General features: G+C 39.7%; 1 protein-coding gene and 1 long non-coding RNA gene across 3 annotated transcripts in view; both read right to left on the reverse strand.

The window, feature by feature from the left end:
• The window catches only part of LOC116050419 (tight junction protein ZO-2), an 88,816-nt gene that overhangs the window by 54,200 nt on the left and 18,637 nt on the right, over positions 1-15,979 (reverse strand). The gene's annotated exons all lie outside the window — the stretch shown is intronic.
• On the reverse strand, positions 3,643-5,310 carry LOC116050437. The gene is made up of 3 exons (XR_004105092.2): positions 5,248-5,310; positions 4,655-4,799; positions 3,643-4,103 (listed from the first exon to the last, which is right to left on the reverse strand). It is a non-coding gene; the product is annotated as an uncharacterized LOC116050437 (long non-coding RNA).

A 15,979-nucleotide genomic window follows, 5' to 3' on the forward strand; every position in this document is an offset into this window, starting at 1 on the left:
ACCAAGTGTTTCAGTTGCCTAACCCTGACCATGGTTTAAATCTCTTTTCATTTAATACAGACTTGTTCAATACAAATGTTCAGTCTAGTGACAGGGTTGTTACAGTGACATGGCAACTGTGTGCTTTGGAAAATATGATACAGCTTGTACCCAATGAAATAAGGGTAGCTTTTAGAGCTGTTCATATAGCGGGGTTGATAGGAGGTGGCGAAGCTTCTGGGCGCAGTAGAGTGTGTAGGAAAATAACTAAAAGGTTGAAAAATGTGGAAGTTACTGAATATTCAGTGTGGCAGTTACATGATGTTTACCCGGTGTAAGATAATTAGCCTGCTAGACACATCAGCTGTGAACAACAGCAGAGGGAAGTAGCGCTGCTGGCTAGCACACTAATCACTGGATGAATCACGGTGGTACATGAGCAACCAGCTCTGTACACTCATTCTGAGGCGCTAATACGGACACACACACACACGCATTAATTTTCTCCACAATTATGCAACCCTCATACATCAGCGCCCTCCATTTACTAACAATACAGACATCAATAACAGCAACACGTGGCTGAAAACCACCGTTGAAATGTTGAAATGATCCTGACCATGTGTCACTGTCACTGCTGGAGCTCCTTCTATAGTCCTAGTCTAGCAGGTATCAATATAGAACACACCTCATGCATTTATCACTACATTTTCATGGTATTATGTAACCTGAACATTGTTGATCGGTGGGTTCCACAGTATCCGTGACCTTACTCTGTGCTCCAGCAGGTTTTTGATGTTAACATGGTCCGGGCAGCCAAATGAGAACATGCAAACAACACAGTGGTTCATGTTTTCAAAGCTAGACAAGACAACTGGGTGGCTCTCAGGCCCACACTGATCCTTTTAAATGGATGATGCATCATGGCCTGCACTCAGGTAGGTCTCTCAATAATTCATGCATCAAAAGTTCCTACGAAGACATACAGTAATTCGGCATCTGAAACATACCCTTCTCCTGTCCTCCACTGCAGACACACTCATGTGCTTAATGTACGTATGTATGTATGACTAGGGCTGTTCAGTTCGAGCAGCCATACTGTATGGCTTTTTAGAACAGTGACATCACAGAAAAGCATACACAGTAAAACCTGCCCAAACCAAACATCCATCCATCCATCAGCCACTCATACTGACAGGGCTGGGAGAGCTGGAGCTGATCCCAGATCCCAGCTGACAGCTGAGATATATATATATATATATATATATATATATATATATATATATATATATATATATATATATATACACACACAGTGTTGGGCAAGTTACTTCCAAAATGTAATACATTATAGATTAGTTACTGTCATTTGAGAGTAATTAGTTATATTACAATATTACTGTCTCTGAATTGTAATGCGTTACACTACTTTTGCATTACTTTTGAGTTACTTTCACCAAAATAACAGGGGATGTTTGATTTGGCAGCTAGCTTGTGAATTTCACCACCGGATCAATAAAGTCTCGTCTTTATCCACTTTAATACATCATAGATTATTCATATTTTGTATAATCAATATAAATATGCAAAGTAACTAAATCTATAAAAAAATAGATAAGTAAAATGTATAATAGGCAATTAGGAGAAAATGAAAACACTCAATTAAAAGTACGGCATTGTTGTAAAATGTTTTATAGCACTTCAATAAGAAATTCATGTTGTTTAGGTTAAAACACTCTAAAGGAAATGTTCAATTATAGTGTGATTAAAACTCACTATTTACATTATTTACAGTACTTGATTTACAGCTGATTTGTGAAAAGGTAGCCTACACAACCTTATTTAACAGTAATTTAGTTTTACTGCGAAACGTCACAGGAAGTGCTTTTATTTTGAAGTAGGCTACACGGACGTTGTCTGTTGTGTAGCCTACTCTTGCTAGCTTACTGAGATGCAACATGTCCGTCAGGCTCCAGTTGTTCACTTTCTTGTTTGTAAAACTGCAACATATTGAACAGTAAATGGTCACAGTAAAAGACAAGCGCTTTTGGTCGTCATTCCAATATGGTCCAGCTGCGGCTTGCGTCCGCTCACGCCACGCCCCCCGCTCACGTCACGCCCCTTATTTTCTTCGCCTTCAAAATAAAAGCCAGTTTGGGGTGGAACTATAGAATGTCAGTTCATATTGTATTGGATTCGTTTTTTTAATTTGCTAATACATAATACATTGAACTGCAAACAACAATCATCAGTTCATGTTGTATTGGATTAGTTTTTTTTTATTTGCTAATTTATAATACAAACAACAAAACTTCAAATATGTATTTAAAAAAAAATCTATATCCGTAGTATAATTTCAATCCCTCTCACCACTGCATAGATGCTTGGAAATGTATGCATTTGACTTTGTTTTAAAGATGTGGGGTCATAAGTGGAGGAAGAATAAGATATTGGTGACAGGAGGAAGGAAATAACAGGATTATTTGGCAATGGGAAAGAAACAGGGGACAATGCCTTAGTTAAGGGAGTTTTTCCTCGCTACTGTCGCACTAAATGCTTGCTCTTGGGGGAATTACTGGAATTGTTGGTCTTTGTAAATTATAGAATGTGGTCTAGACCTACTCTATCTGTAAAGTGTCTTGAGATAACTCTTTTATTTTATACTATAAATAAAATTGACTTGAATGAGATAATTTGTTGCTAATAACATTTTATTCAAAAACAAAATCAAAACATATGGTATGTATGTCACAAACAGCAGATTACTTACAGTAAGGCTTAGAAGAACATGTTTGGCACAGTTAAAAGCCAACAAGTAAGAGTGTTTTTTTAAGGTGAAATTAGAAAGAATATCAATCAATAGAGAGTCAATAGACAGAGCCTGTTAACTTTCTCTAGGTCAAACACAGAACATTGTTAAGAGTCAGGAAATAAGGCAGGACTGCCTGATTAAAACTACGTGACAAGACAAAATAAAGCAGATAGGTTTTATGCTTTGGACTAAATAATATAACTTTGGGTTTATTCTCATTCTGCTGTAAAAACGTTTCAGTCAACCAGGCTCCTGGAGATGATAATAATTGGTTAGTTTACTGTAATTATTAGGCTCCAAAGGTACATACTGTAGGTAAATCCGTACCTGTACTGGTCTATTCTTGTTTTGCACATGATAATATGTTGTGCACAACTAGGATAATAAATAAATGAAGGGGAAGGACCGAATCCTCCGATTCTGATGATTATGCACTGGTGAAATCACAGTAATAAACATAATATAATTATATTGTGATAACGTTTTGACTTATATACTAATGAGCTATAACACTATTTAGGAGAAGAGAAGTGAAGCTGAATAGGCTTCACAGCTACAGACTGTTTAGATTCAATGTTTCACCTGTTCAACATGTCTGGACTGTGGGAGGAAGGAAGGAAACCCACACGGACATGGGAGAGATCGTGACTGTACTGTAAGTAAACACAACCACATGCAAACACATGCTGCTGAACACAGAAAGACCCCCGCTGGTTTGAAACAAGAACATTCCTGCAGTAAAAGTGCTGAACACTGAGTCAACCATGAAGATGTGGATGTAAATATATGAGAGGACATGTTAGATTGACATGAATGGGGCTGGGTAGGGATTTGCCTTCTTGTAGTTTTTCTTCATCTTATTCATCTGTTCTCCATCAAACCCTCCTTATTTTGTGAGAGTAATTGTTGTGTTCCGAACAACCTTATGTAAGTATTTTAGAGTTTTTGGTACCCTGGTGATCAATGAACAATCTTTTTCACCATCTCTCTTCGGGTTGACCTCTGGTCTGAGAAGATCAACCTGTTCTTCTCTCAGGAATTCCCGTCTCTCTTAAAGTTTTCATTTATCCAAATATTTAAAAATCTACTGGATGGACTGACACAACGTTTGGTTCACACATAGCTCAGGGTGTCTCTAGGGTCACAGCAAAGTCCCAGCTTATTGGAGGACACAAAAAGGTGGGTGACAGCAGCTGTGTTTGTTGCATGGGTAGGTCCTGGTAATGCAACTACTGTCTGTGTGTGTTCTCCTTTTCCTGGGCTGGTCGCAATAGAGTACATTTGAGTAGAAGGCTCTCTCTAGATTGAAGCACTAAAAGAGAAAAAGAGAGTAAATAAATGCAGCAAGTACGTATTAAATTATTTTTTCACACCCCTTTGTTACATAAAAAGAATAGTAATTGTATTATTTATTTGTTACATAAATCTAATTTTCCTTTTTCAGATGCTCAGAGCTATTTGTTAAAAGTTCAATGACAAAGTAAATGTCCTGGGGAGCATGTGTCAGGGTGTACATACAAAGTAATCAGTTCTGTTTCTTCTGATGTTTAAAATACATCTGACAATGCAGTAATGATGTTGTGAAATGTCATGTAGCAATAATAATGAAGCCAGATATGCCAGACCGCATTATTATTTTTACTATTATTATATTACTCTGTGTTGCTTTTATTCAATTTGAATACATTTATTAACTTTACAACTACTATTGTGACACTGCATTTTGCTGTACTTTAATGTGTAGGTCTTAATTTCATTCACTGTTCACCACAGTTATGAGGCGATACCAAAATTTGCAGTCAGTTATTTCAATAAAACATGAGATATTTAATATCACATTGTATGTTTTTCAAAAAAAAATACCTGCATGTTTAACTGTGTTTGGCTTGTGGCCCTGTAAATGAGGGACCAGCTTACACAAGTCTCCCTTCTTTTCACAAAGGGGACACTTGTACTGTGAATCACAGGTCGGTACCAACTGAGGATCATTGTGCTCTGGCAGAACAGACTGAAGAGAAGAGAAGAGGAAGAAATGATATCTACAACACAATGTTAGTAAAAGAAGCTTTAACTTTTGAATGTAGCCAATTCTCAATTACTCAAATTACATTAAAGTGACTATGTCACTTTGTAGTGTTTCTGAAACTCTGTCATATTTCATTTAATAAAAACTATCATCATCTGAAGTACCTCACTCAAACACACACACACACACACACACACACACACACACACACACACACACACACACACACACACACTAACTGTCAGAGTTAGCTTAACTCTGACAGGCTAAGCTAACGTTAGCATACACTGACACAGCTAACTTTAGCATACTTTTAACACACCCTGTTAACTATAAGCTATCATCAACATCAACATCAATAGCTGTAGATAGTAGCCTAATATTAATTTTAAACAAGCCGGGCTAAATAACTCTATTATCAGTAGCTTACCTGGTACTCACTGGCAATATGAAGCTGTAAGTCGGACGTGGCGTGAGCGGCAGGGGGGCGTGTCGTGAGCGGATGGGGGGGGGGGCGTGTCGTGAGCGGACGGGGGCGTGGCGTGAGCGGCAGGGGGGCGTGTCGTGAGCGGATGGGGGGGGCGTGGCGTGAGCGGACGGGGGCGTGGCGTGAGCGGCCGCAAGCCGCAGCTGGACCCTTCTCCGTCATTCGAAGCCATTCCACTACAGGCATAGTTACTCTCTACGGCTGATAAAATGCAATGATATTTACGTGTAGCAAGCCTCAACATTAATTCCCGACACGTTTATATCTGTCAGCCGCTGACGTACCGTCACCTGTTGGGACATACATGCTGTCCGTACCGTCACCTGTTGGGACATACATGTTGTCCGTACCGTCACCTGTTGGGACATACATGTTGTCCGTACCGTCACCTGTTGGGACATACATGCTGTCCGTACCGTCTCTGGTTCTGGCTCTGACCACGGGAACAGAAACAGGACAGCTCACTTCAACGCAGCGTAATAACTCCTGAAAATAATATCCATCTCGCAAATGTATCTGTCTCTGCAGTCATCTCAACCATCGAATACAGCAACAGGAAAATAATACAGCTTTTTTTTCCTGTGAAGAAATGTGTCGCGGTGTTGGTGAATTCTTTAAAAAAAAACAATGCACCACTAAATGTTGCGTTAAAATGCGTTGTAACTCGCGTTACTGAGATTGTAACGAGTATAATATTACCGAAATGTAATTAGTAATGCGTTATATTACTGCGTTACAGCAAAAAGGAATACTGTAATTGCGTTACTTTTGTAACGCGTTACTCCCAACACTGTATATATATATATATATATATATATATATATATATATATATATGTCCACAGGCATTCAACACACCACCACACATTATCTGTGCATGGATGCACAGAGTTCCAGGGGTGTAGGAACCATGTCGAACGAACACGCTGTTCCTTAATGCTGTCAAAAAATATCTTGATAGTGTACATTTAAAATGATGCCATGGCTATGTGCATGATGTCAGTGTGATGGGGTTCGACTGAAGAGAAGGAGTGAGATGTTCAACACAAACTGCATCAACCAGGTTTGAGGAGCTCACATCTCAATGTCCATGCTGCAGCTTTTGCATCATCTATATACACTCACCTAAAGGATTATTAGGAACACCATACTAATACCGTGTTTGACCCCCTTTCGCCTTCAGAACTGCCTTAATTCTTTGTAGCATTGATTTAACAAGGTGCTGGAAGCATTCTTTAGAAATGTTGGCCCATATTGACAGGATAGCATCCCCCACACCATTACACCACCCCCACCAGCAGCCTGCCCAGTGGTAACAAGGCATGACGGATCCATGTTCTTATTCTGTTTCTCTACCATCTGAATGTCTCAACAGAAATCGAGACTCATCAGACCAGGCAACATTTTTCCAGTCTTCAACTGTCCAATTTTGGTGAGCTCTGTGTCTCCTCTGACCTCTAGCATCAACAAGCCATTTTCGCCCCCCAGGAATGCCACACACTGGATGTTTTTCCTTTTTCAGACCATTCTTTGTAAACCCTAGAAATGGTTGTGCGTGAAAATCCCAGTAACTGAGCAGATTGTGAAACACTCAGACCAGCCCGTCTGGCACCAACAACCATGCCACGCTCAAAGTTGCTGAGATCACCTTTCTTTCTCATTCTGACATTCAGTTTGGAGTTCAGGAGATTGTCTTGACCTGGACCACACCCCTAAATGCATTGAAGCAGCTGCCATGTGATTGGTTGATTAGATATTAGATAGATATGCTCCACATATCTGGAACAAACTCCCAGAAAACTGCAGGTCTGCTGCAACTCTCAGTTCTTTTATATCAAGGCTGAAGACCTATCTATTTGATGTTGCCTTTCTTTAAATAACTGTTCATTTCTTATACTGAAGTTGCATTGTTGACACTGTATGACAATCTATATAAGCATATAGAGAGAAATTCCTATTTTATCTGCTTTTATATATTTAACTGTTTTAATTGCTCTTCAATGTTTCATTTCTTATACTGCACTGTAATTTTTATTCTCGTATTTTATCCGTTTTAAATTTTTTAATCTGTTTTCATGTAAAGCACTTTGAATTGCCCTGTTGCTGAAATGTACTATACAAATAAAGCTGCCTTGCCTTGCCTAGATAATTGCATTAACGAGAAATTTAACAGGTGTTCCTAATAATCCTTTAGGTGAGTGTACAACAATCTCAGGTTTCATTGGTTTTAACTATAAACTATGGGTCATCTTAGAATCACTATAGAGAGTTGAGAATGCATTTTGATTATCCGATAATAATTGAATATAATATTTGTGCGTGAATATGCCATCACAGGGTATGACAGCAGCAGGGTTACAGACACCAACAGAAGTCTGCTGATCACTTTAATTAAGCAGAGCATGAAGGCTTCAGGAAACAGCGGTCATGTAATTAGCTGCTAATGAAGTGTCAATGAGGACCTGCAGTGCTACTTTGGTGTTAGCTACATGTTCCGCCCAGTGACACATGATGTATTAATAAATCAGTATAGTTATGGTGCTGGAAACACAGATCTCAGCCTCCTACCACAGCTACATTACGATATTCAGAATATGATCACCAGAAGTGGATTTTTCCGGTTTGGTTGTGGGAAGGCTGCTGGACACTGCTCATTAGTTTGGACATTTATAGAATAAAGGATTTAATGATCACTGTTTAATGAAACAAAAGGTTTTGTTCTATTCTTCCATTACTCCTGACCATTTATTCCTCCACCTGGGACTCTGGATTACGCTGCCTAATCCTCCACTGTTAACACTGTTAATCTGAGTCCACATTTCCTTCAGACATTTTGACTTTGTCTCTCCCTATTTCTGCACATCCTTTTCAACCTTATCCTTAAAAGCTCAGAGCAACTTCTGAAATTGTTCTACCTCATTTCTTATTGAAACACTTTCCTCTGCTTGTTGTTGTAAATATTTCAGGCATTATCTTTTTCCATTATGAATAAAGAACAAGGCTCCTCAGAGAGGCGCAGAGAGGAGGCTAATGGGATGAGAACAACTACGCTCTGTCGAACAAGAGAGGAGGCTAATGGGATGAGAACAACTACGCTCTGTCGAACAAGAGAGGCTGGCATCGTCACTTGTCCACAAACAGCGTTGGGCATGTAGTGCATGCTGGGAGAGAAGAGGAGGACTGCTCAGAGAGTGCTTCAGTTCCGTCTACAGCATAAATCAGAAAAGATGGCTGTTGGCAGAGTTTGAGTCAGCTGAGCTTTATTTAGAGTCAGACGCACACCTGTAAGCTTTCTTAACATGCCCAAGACATCCGGCTGAATTAGTGAAAGGCAGCAGGTAAGGGAACAGGCCGGTGCACAATATGGACTCTCAACACTGTAGGAGACAAATGAAGAAGGTGTGTGTGAACCAGGGACAATGGGGGGGGGGTCATGGCCACAGCAGTGCTGCCACAAAAACATATTCTTTATAATGAAAACACTGGGATGTACCCTCCCAGGTCTAATCCATTTCTTCCCATCTTTTGGCTCACCTGGTCTCCGTATGTAACAAGTTATGCATAATCAAGTTATAGAAATCTTTTTTTATTTTTTTTTTCAGGACAACCTGGACTATCTGCATGCTGCAGGGATGTCACATGGATGTATACATTGTTATATGACTATAAAGACAAAAGAAAAGACTAAACTGAAATGAAATGAAATCTCACAGAAATGTATTGCAATCACACAGAGAACAATAATAGCAAAGAAAATTTGAAAATTGTTCCCCGAAGTCAATCAGGCTATAAGGGGAAACAAAAATAAACTCTGTAAATAACAAAAATATAAAACTATTTAGGTTTTTTTTTCCCAGAAAAGTCTCAAGACTGTACTAAATACAAATAATCCCCTTCCAAACTATTTGCTAATATATCAACTGTACAATGTGGTGCTGAGATGATCAGTCAATAATCAATTAGCCAATCAACAGAACAAGGTTTGTGGCTTTTCGGTTTACAACTAACAATTATCTTCATTCCCACTGACGGATGGTTCCAGCTCTAGTTACTACCAGGTCGTATGACGGCCCAGAAGAAAACCAAGCATTGCATATTGGTTCACAAGCAAAGGACTGTTCACACTTGTTGCATTGGTAATGTGAGGGCCCACATCACCTGCAGTGTGTCAGCCGTAAACAGGCAAGAGGCTGTAAATTCTAAATAATACCGGTTTATCCTACACGTCTTAATCGGAAAATGCTATATTTAGAAAAAGACCTTATTCACAATATCCAAACGGAATATGCTGTTTACATGACCCGTATCAAATTAGGAATACTGTCATATTCACAATAATAGTGAAATATTAGTGTGTATGTAAAAGTACTCCCTGTATGAGAGCTTCTGCATTAAGCTGCATGTCAAACTGAGTCCGAGGTCAGCTTGGACTGATGAAAGATAAACCAAGTCCTACACTTTACAACCGAGATTCATGGGATGTCGTCATGGTACCACACAGAGCACAGCCACCCTCGGGACACATTTAGCTTTTTCTGACACACAAATACCAAAATTGTCTTTCTATTATTTAGAGATTACTTGCACAGTCCTTCTCGTCATTGCTGGCACGTCAGCAATAGTGGGAGGAAGAAGTATTCAGATCCTTTATGCAGTAAAAGTACTAATACCACACTGTGAAAATACTCCACTAAAAGCAAAAGTCCTGCATTCAAAACCTTACTGAAGTAAATGTATATATTTTCAACTAAATTAAAGTAGGCAAAGTAAAATACTGCAGTAAAATGTTCCTGTCAGTGTTTTCCTCTTCTCTCTGATGTTTGTGGATTCATATTCCTGCTGAATTAATGTGTCTGTGGCATTTTACTGCTGTAGATGTTTCAGCTTGTGCTCATTTTAACTCCTTTCTATACTGGTGGCTAGTTTCATCTACAGCAATATAACAGCATATTCTATCAGATCTGTCACAATCTTGCCGTTGTCCATCCGTCCACCAGAGGTCCTCAGACTGTCTCTCTGGTCTCCCTCCCCACTCCCACATCCACCCACAGCCCAGCTCCACCTCGCTCTCTGACACATCCTCAATGTTGCTTCAAGCCTTTGATTTCCAGGCTCTGAAACCCGACCCTGAACCCTGAACCCTGAACCCTGAACCCTGATCTGTTCCAATCCTGTTCACCTGTGGATTGTCAGTTCCTTCTGTTTGGACTTGCTACCTATGACAGTCAACTTTGAATCTTCACTTTAAAAAAAAAAATGTCTTTATTGTTTAAACTGATGGACACTTTAAAGTAAAACAGTGCATTTGATAAAAATCTAAATTTTGCACACGTGATGTCCAGCATGGATTTATGTTCCATAATACAAGTTGAATATCTAAAGCAAAATTAATCAAAGTAATAATTGACAAATCCCTGACTGATTCATCATTTTTCTTGCGGTTGGAAACCACAGCCTCGGTCCCAGAGGAGGGAGGAAGAGAGTGGGAGAGAAGGCTTTCATTAAAATGGAAGTTTCATCTTCAAAGTGCGGCTGAGAGGCTGAGGCACTGGGGATTCCCTCTGCCAGCCACTGACCTTCCCAGCCCACGAGTGGAGAGAAGGACGAGTCAGCGGCAGCAGAGACGAATCAGATAGAAGACAGGACTCTCTGGATCAGAGTGGGAATGTTCACGTGACCAGCGAGTTAGCCCTCTGTAAAACGACTGTAGAGCACGTACATGAAGCCGCTGTGTACAACACCTTTTGCATACACTCAAACTAAACACTGGTTTTGGTGATTTCAGCTGATGGTTATTTACACCAACGTGGGGGAAGTAACATCACAGCATCAGTCATGTTTCCAGCTGTTGTGCTCTCCATAAGACCACAGACATGTGGCTTAAAGCCCATAGACACAGCAGCACACAGATCAATAGCACTCATCATTAGGCCTGTAACAATTATTACATAATTTATCGAATTGTCAATTTTTTTTACATAATTGCGGTTTCATTGTTTTTACTGCAATTAATTGCTAACATTAGCTAAGGTCTTAAGGTGTTTGACTCTTTGATTTTGTTTAGATATGCCAAATTGTAATTATATAAGTGATTATTGGTCAGATTACATATTTTTGTTATTATTTCATTTGTTAGTTGTTGGCACTTGACCCTATACATGTTCATAGCAACAAAAATGACAAGGGGGGGGGATAAAGTTAGAAAAACTGCTTTATGATAATAAAGAGGCGTGTTTTACTTCATAGGGTGTGTACTTGTGTTAGTACGTTATCTGGGTCACATGACAGGGATATAACCAAAACATGTGTCTTGGAAACTTTAATTGGTTTGAGAAAGTAATAAATACATATTTTTGAATTTGACTGAAAGAGACAATTATATTGTTAATCGCAATTATTTCTGAGACAATTATTGTAAAAGGAACATTTGTTACAGCTCTATTCATCATAATCCGTATATGCATTCAGCCAATCATGTGCCACCTGCTTCTCTTAAAGACTGGTGTTCATTGCGGCCACAATATGAACATACTAATGATTTATTCTTCGAGCCTTAACAATGTAAAGTTTGACCTGAGGCACCGCTTCCAATGTTCCCACACGAAGGTCCAACGGTCAAAAGGGTTAGGACTCCTCCTTTGGGATAAGCAGCAATGTGGGGAGATGTTTTGTTTTTATGTCAAATAAACAAAGATCTTAACTATAAAAACTTGAGTGAGTTTCTTACAATCCTTGAGGAATCTGGCGCTGATCTCTGTGTTGCACTCTCAAGCACCACAGCCTCCCTGCTGGGTGGGAGAGCTACAGAATGATGCAGAATGGGAAAAACTAACAAGAACGTAGGAATGGAATGAATGGAATGGAGCTGTAATTTCATGTACGCTATTGACGTACAACCATGTCTCACATATTACATTTATTTTATGAATGAAATAGACATATTACATACCTGTCTAAAAGGGCCAATTCAGGGTGGGTTTGGAATAATTTACAATCCAGTAATTGTCTCCATCTGTTGAAAGCCCGACCAAGGTTGACGGGTTTTCGCCCGCTGTCTTTCCTTTTCCCTTTCAGCTTTTAGTTCTTTGTTTAATTTAATTTCATTCTGTGATGGTCCTGGCCCGATATCAGCCATAACTACAGCAGATAACTTATAAAAAAAAAATTTGAATACAATTAGGCCTATATAAAGAAATCTCCTGCTACCTTTTACCTGGCTGCATAGGCTTTTCCGGTGTTACAGTGAAATCTGTGACCCGTGAGAATGTGTGACTGTAGAGACGTTACACCTGCTGTAAATCATTTTGTGACTTTGTGGGGAAAAAAGGACTTCAATAAAAACTATGTATAAAATAGCGTTTTTTTACACTATTAGTCTCGTTTACTGTTACAGGTCATTTATGATCATCAGATGGAACATTACACAGTTTCAGAAACATTGAAAGGCAGCTTGTCTACTTCCCCCTACAACTCACAGAGTCTACAGTGCACAGTGCACAGTGCACGTGTAACTGGATGAGCATCAGTGCTAAAATATTCCCTAAATGCAGTTTACTGTCCACTGTCCACGATGAGATCTGTATTCAAGCCATTTCTCAGACAGAAGCACCCGAGCTGCATATTAATATGTCTGTTCTGCAAGGCTGACCCTTTTCACATTTAAAGCAGTGGTGCATTCAACAGTCAGTTAACTTCAGGACGGATCGCTCTCAAAACTACAGTCAGGCAGCACTTCAACAGCCAGCATGTTATAATCCAAATACACCCACATAGACCCACACAGGCTCACAACGACCCACACAGACCTACACATGCCCACAACGACCCACACAGGCCCACAATGACCCACACAGACCCGCCCAGACCCACACAGACTCGCCCAGACCCGCCCAGACCCACACAGGCCCACACAGACCTAGACACACCATCACAGACCTGTGCGTGTGTGCGTGCGTGTGCGCGTGTGCGTGTGCGTGTGTGTGTGTGTGTGTGTGTGTGTGTAATGAGAGCTTTGAAGTGGAAAGCAGCTGCAGGCAAAGAGCAGCTCTGAACAATAAAAACCCTCTGACATTAAAGCACTGGCAGTGTGCTGAATGAAAAACAGCTAACTTCAAAAAGAAGAATATGCCTTGCCCGATGTGCACGTTGTCTGAACGTGCACAGCCTGAGCTGGCTGTGAAGCGGCCTGACAGCTGCTGCAGGGAGCAGGTGAGGGTCAGGGTCGTCCTGCAGGGCGCTAACTCTGGAATAATGAAGGGTCAGCGCACACAGCTCCACTATTATGCAATGCTGTTCAAGCAGCTATCTGACATTTTGAAAAACACTGTGCTTTGCTGTCAAACTTAAAGTCACGTGAGAATATTGATATCAATTCCATCTCTGTGGTTCTAGTATCTGCAATTCTTCAAATGATATTCCCTCAAAATGTTTCACAACATGTCTTCTAAGAAAATGTTGTTAGTATATGTAATGTAATATATATGATTTCATATATATGTAATATATATGATTTCATCACGATAAGATTCCATTGAAAGATGATAAATTATCATATTGAATTATTGCCCAGCTCTACTTTACTGTAATGCAGCCTTTAAAACCAGGAAAACACTAAACCTTTGTCATATTAAGATATTACGATATCCAAAACTGAAGACGATATGTAGCCTCATATATATCGATATAATATCGATGTATTGCCCAGCCCTACTTCATGTATGTTATGCTGTAAATTAGGAGCTTGCTCATTATAAGAGCATGGCCAATAGTTTAAGCTAAAATTTTCTATAGGCAGATATACTACTATCAAATGCTTCAATCTCTCAAATATCAATATCAGCCTCAAAATGTTGGTTGAGCTCTTTGTTATCAAGGTCAGTGTGAGGCAGCAGCCAACGCTCAGACGCTCCGTGTCCCAGCAGCCCCAGCTGCTCCAAGTCTAACTACATACAATGGACATATTGTGGCGTTACACACAACTCTGACCTCAAACCACACGTGCACACTCCAACCCACACAAACTCAGTCACATGCACGAGGTCATGGGAACCAGTTCCCTCCAGCCAGCAGTGAGCTGTAGCTATGTTAGCATAACACACAAAACACACAATACAAGTCCTGGCTCCGTTCCTACACTGTGGTGTCAAACTACCCAGAATCACCCATTAGATCCCATGTGTCAAGTATCCTTCTGCACTCTTCTTCACAGCTCTGTCTTATGACTGTACTAAGAGGCATGGACATGTAGAAAATATGAATATAGATAGCTTTCAACCCTTCATCAGCAGGTTCAACATGGTAAAGTCTGACATCAATCTACATTCATTTAAAGAACCACAGCAGTGGTTAGGCATGCTTTAAAACCACTCACATATACTTTACATCAGGGGTCTTCAACGTTTTTAGGCCAAGGACCCCTTAAAACTGAAAGAGAGACGGAGTAGGGACCCACTACTACTGTAAATACTCTATATTGTATGAAATTAAGTTGCATGTTAAACTGGGCCAGATGGATGAAAATGAATGGTTATATATTATTTATATTGTGTTTTAATGTTAAACATACATGTGGAAGGCACCAGTGAATCCTTAAGCTTAACTGTATGGCTACCATAGTGGCTACCATATCTATAGAAAGCTTATCTTCAATGTGTAATTATATGTTTTTTCACAAATGGGCCAATTTATCTTTGCTAATAACAGGTAGGATTCATATTATTGTATATTTTCAGACATATTTGATTTTTTGAAAAAAGAAACTATAAAAAAACATAACTTGGCGGACCCCTGCACTAACTCTGACGTACCCCTAGGGGTCATGGATCCCCCCCATTGAATATCTCTGCTCTACATTACTGCTGACTAAATCTCAGGATACTTTCCATTCATTCCAGTAGACTGTGACAATCAGCCTGCAGACTGGACCACTTGAGAAAGGGAACACCACAGTGACTCAAAAACACTAAAACATTAGGTTGCTAATTTTACGTTATACTGAAATGAATGGAAAACAATGTCTGCGCCCAGCTCAGAGTGCTGCAGCTGTTAACGCTGCTGTATCTGCTGCCGCTGCACTGGATCACACCTGCTCTCAATGACGGAACCAGGAGATAATAGAACATGGTGAGATTTAGGGATAGGAAAAAAATCAAAAATCTTATGTATGGTGATTTTTTGCAAGAATTTTTAAAAATGGACTCTTTTCCCTAGAATCAATATTTGTATGTATTTATTTTTACCAGTGATTGACCTGAATATGTTCTGTTTATACGGTACCACCGACAGCGACTACATCATATCTGTTTCTATCAAAACAGAGCCAAAGCAGAAAAAGCAGAAGATCTGTGTCATGTTCTTCTTTACAAAGTCAATAAATGTCAGACTGACTGACTGACATGTGATGTCATTCTTCTTAGTAATGTCTCATGATATATTGTCTCTAGAAGTGTGTCATTCAACTTTTGTTTTTGTTAAAGAAGAAAAAGATAATCCCAATACTATTGAATAACAATACTTCTACTACTTACTTCTATCGGGACAAAAGCATATCGTCTCAGCCTTAGTGAGATTAGCAGCAGCCATTTGTTCCATTCTTCATTGTATTAGCTCAGAGCAGTCCACCAATAAGGAGTGAGTGTTGTCCCTTCACAGCACTGTCCTTGTGTTCAGACAACGAA

The sequence above is a fragment of the Sander lucioperca genome, chromosome 2 (genome assembly GCF_008315115.2).
Source record: "Sander lucioperca isolate FBNREF2018 chromosome 2, SLUC_FBN_1.2, whole genome shotgun sequence".
NCBI classification, from domain to species: Eukaryota; Metazoa; Chordata; class Actinopteri; order Perciformes; family Percidae; genus Sander; species Sander lucioperca.